Genomic DNA, 4,821 nt, shown 5'->3' on the forward strand with positions numbered 1-4,821 from the left:
GTGTTTATGGATTTTGCACCATCTCCGCAAGGAGAATGGCGCACCCGTCTCACGTTCTCTTCTCTTCCAAAACAAGGAAAAAATAAAAACCAAAGTGACCGAGCCTATCTGGTGCAAACAAACACAGAGACAGGAACAATCACCCACAAACACACAGTGAAACCCAGGCTACCTAAATATGGTTCCCAATCAGAGACAATGACTAACATCTGCCTCTGATTGAGAACCATATCAGGCCAGACATAGAAATAGACAAACAAGACATCCAACATAGAATGCCCACTCAGATCACACCCTGACCAACCAAAATATAGAAACATACAAAGCAAACTATGGTCAGGGTGTGACAGTAAGTAAATTGTGTAAATTCTGTGTCTATATATTTTGTCTGTATACTCTGTTCATTCTGTTCATTCTGCTCATTGTGGCAGCACCATTTTATTGACTCCCATTCCTGTACATGCAAATGTATTATGGAGAATAAAGGTGATTCTGATTCTTCAGAAGAATTCCTGGGAATACAAGGCAGAATGATACTTAAGTATAGTACGAGCACCATGGTTAGTCACCAAAAGGTTGCTGGTTAGAATACCAGAGACGGCGAGGTGAAAAATCTGTCGATGTGTCATTGAGCAAGGCACTTAACCCTAATATGCTTCATGGGCGTCGTACTACTATGGCTGACCTTGTAAAACAACACATTTCACTGCATCTATCCGGTATATGTGACACTAAAACATGTTATTTCCAACCTCTCATTTCTTTCTAATTTAAAAACATAAACATAGTTTTCCAATTTACGCTGATGTATTCTAAACATAGCTCTGTCACGTTCACCCATATCTAACAAATCTGTAATTGGAAATTAAGCATTGCCGGCATTTCAAACTGGCTCTTAATTGCTGTTAATGAGTGCTGAGGAGCCCCAAGGTCTGTGCAGTGTCCTCCACTTCTCACTGCGGTAGAGAGCCCATGCAAACTAACTAAGAGTAGCAGAGCTGCTCAGAGAGCCAGGCAGCACTGTAGATCATGAATATGCATGGTAGTCGTGCAGGTTAGCTAGCTCTCCCCTGCTTCCCCGACAGATTCAGATGGACATCGACCCACCAGGCAGCTCTCCTTTTGAGTTGCCACTACTTCACTACGCTCCCATACTGGCCAGAACGTGAGCGTCATTCTCTCCCCTTGTTATCCATACAACAATGTCGTAGTAGTCTCTGCAACCCAGTGTGTGTCTGTGAAACACAGTGTGTGTTGTAAAGAGCTGTCACCATAGGCCATAGGTGGTAGTTCAGTGCACGGAGAAATCACAGGGAGCCTCTTCCTATGAGGCACTGTCATGCTGTTGTATACAGATGAGTCCACTACTGTCTGTTTAGAAAAACACTATTGGATGGTTTATCCTCCACAAATAATAGTTATACTTTTCCTTTGAAATGTAAATAGAAAATGCAGCATTAACTGATCAGCTACATCAGACGTGGTAAAAAGGGCTGAAGTTCCTAGGCAGTCTCCAAAGGGGGGTGAACAACCTTGATCTTGGACAGAGTCATACGTTTAACCCGTCATCTTGTCCAAAATAAGGATGAAGTTGTCAGCAACATAAGCGTACTTGTCTGACATCTATAGTTGATAATGATAAGCTTCTTTTGGCAGGGAAGACCCTGAAAGATAGAACTTTAAGAAACAAGATATGACAGCATACAAGCAACTATATCAATATATTATTGCAATGTATGTTTTATCCTGCATCATATACATGAAAAGTGAATATAAATCTGGAAAAATAAATTGTTTGCGTGACCTATTACTGAGATATTGCCTACTACTCTAAAGATACTGTAAGGATGCCTTTAAAACACATCAGTACAGAATTAATGCAGTAAATATTGAATACAGTGAGAACAGAACTGAATCCACTAGCATGAGATCTCAGAGGAGTTCTCTGAGTAAAAAAATCCAATGTTCTGCCTCATAATCAAAAGTGTGAGTCATGGACAAAGGAAGCTCTAGAATACAGGGTGGCAGGTAGCCTAGCGGTTAAGAGCTAGTAACAGAAAGGTTGCTGGTTCGAATCCCCGGTCAGACTAGGTGAAAAATCTGTTGATGTGCCCTTGAGCAAGGCACTTTACCCTAATTGCTCCTGTAAGTCCCTCTGGATAAGAGTGTCTGTTAAATTACTTAAATGTTAAAACACATTATATTATCAGGAATGCTATGTTACATTTATGCTCACATCAAATCAGGTTACACATCATGCAGCTAGGACTAAGACCCCTAGACATAACGAGTGCAGCAAAATCAGTAGGCTATTTATTGGTTTTGTAACATATGGGTGCTAGTCCGGCATACTGTACATTTTAACAGACATTAGCATTTGTAGTTCTACTCCGAGTGGTTTTGAGCCGGTATGGTTCGGTTTTGTGGTTGTGCATTTGTTGAGAAGGTTTGTAACAGGTGTCTGGCTTGCAAGATAGCTCATGGTTTTGGTCAACATAAATGTTTGGGGTGGCGGACATGAGGTTAGTCAATTATTTGCAGCTGGTAGTCATTAGTTACTGTAGGGCTGATGAGGTATTTTGCACAAACAGTGCATTGATTGTTTTTGGCTATGGTTTTGGTAGCTTTTGTTGGTGTCATGTCTGCACCCGCTCCCCCTCTCTGGCAGCTACATAGGCCTAGAGGTCGCCATGCTGCTCGTTATTACGTACACCTGCCACCATCGTTGCATGCACCAGCGCATAATTGGACTCACCTGGACTCCATCACCTCATTGATTGCCTCCACTATATCTGTCCCTTCCTCAGTTTCATCCCTTGTCTGCATTGATGTTGTTTTGTTTCTCTTGTCCAGATGCTGGTTTGCTTGTTTCATGCCTATTTATTATTAAATCCTCACCCTGTACTTGCTTCCCTTCTCCCAGCGTCTGTCGTCTCAAGACCGTTATAGAATGCAGACACCAATGTTGGAAGCATCAGGGAAGCATTTTTACATTTTTAATTTTGGTGACGTTTGGGTGCCACTGCCGACGCAACCGGGGATACATCAGCTGGCTCATCAGGCTCTCATGCCCCAGCTGGCTCCGCAGGCTCCCACTTCATGTCTCAGCCGGTTCGTCGGGCTCCCGCGCCTCGTCATACCCGTCGGGCTCCCGCGCCTCGTCCGGTCCGTCAGGCTCGCCCAGGTAGGATGCCAGGTGGAACCCCTAGAGGGGGGCTTACTGTCACGTCTTCTCTATCGCTCGAGGTTGCCAGGCTGCTCATCATTACGTACACCTGTTACCATTGTTACACGCACCAGTGCTTCATCAGACTCACCTGGACTCCATCACGTCATTGATTGCTTCCACGATATCTGTCACTTCCTCAGATTCATCCCCGTGTCTGCATTGATGTTTTGTTTCTCTTGTCCAGATGCTGTTTTTAAATCCTCACCCTGTACTTGCTTCCAGTCTCCCAGCGTCTGTCGTCTCAAGACCGTTACAGTTGGCGCTGTTTGCATGATTAGATTTCCAGGTTTGGAGGTAGATCAGCATTTATATTACAGATTATAGATTATATTACAGGTTTGTAGCTTCATTCAATGTAATTGTCTGCATCACTTCCAATCCCCCAAATATGTTTTTACAAATATATACACTACCTTTAAAGTTTGGGGTCACTTAGCAATGTCCATGTTTTTGAAAGAAAAGCAACTTTTTTTCTAAATTAAAATCACATCAAATTGATCAGAAATACGGTGTAGATATTGTTAACATTGTAAATGACTATTGTAGCTGGAAACTGCACATTCTTTATGGAATATCTACATTGGCGTACAGAGGCCCATTATCAGCAACCATCACTCCTGTGTTCCAATGGCACGTTGTGTTAGTTAATCCAAGTTGATCATTTTAAAAGGCTAATTGATCATTAGAAAACCCTTTTGCAATTATTTTAGCACATCTGAAAACTGTTGTTCTGATTAAAAGAAGCAATAAAACTGGCCTTCTTTAGACTAGTTCAGTATCTGGAGCATCAGCATTTGTGGGTTTGATTATAGGCTCAAAATGTCCAGAAACAAAGAACTTTCTTCCGAAACTCGTCAGGCTATTCTTGTTCTGAGAAATTAAGTCTATTCCATGTGAAATTGCAAAGAAACTGAAGATCTCGTACAACGCTCTGTACTACTCCCTTCACAGAACAGCGCAAACCGGCTCTAACCAGAATAGAAAGAGGAGTGGGAGGCCTCGATGCACAACTGAGCAAGAGGACAAGTACATTAGTGTCTAGTTTGAGAAACAGACGCCTCACAAGTCCTCAACTGGCAGTTTCATTAAATAATACCCACAAAACACCAGTCTCAACATCAACCTTTACTAACCTTTACTTGGCGATAATATCTTAGTTTTCGATCCGTTAGAAACTTGTCTCTTATAAACATATGTTCAGTTGCAGGTGGCATTTCCTAACATCTTTGCAGAAAGTAGTCCTTTCAATGCGACACATCTGTGGTCGTGACTATGTGTAGAAGTAGATGTGTGCGCATCAGAAAGTGCGACCAAAAAAAAGATCTCCACACATACAAGAGGCATTTCTCATTCGATACAAAAAGTGGATTACATATATTTAGGAAGATTCACAGGTACAACCTGTAACTACAACTACAAGTTTCTTTTGAATCAAGAATGAACAAAGTAAAATCAAATCAAACTTTATTTGTGACATGCCCCGAATACCGTGAAATACTTACTTATTTACCAAATAAACAAAAGTAAATATAATAAAAAGTAACACAATAAAATAACAATGACGAGGCTATACAGGGGGTACCGATACCGAG

This window comes from Oncorhynchus keta, chromosome 11 (genome assembly GCF_023373465.1).
Source record: "Oncorhynchus keta strain PuntledgeMale-10-30-2019 chromosome 11, Oket_V2, whole genome shotgun sequence".
Lineage (NCBI taxonomy): Eukaryota > Metazoa > Chordata > Actinopteri > Salmoniformes > Salmonidae > Oncorhynchus > Oncorhynchus keta.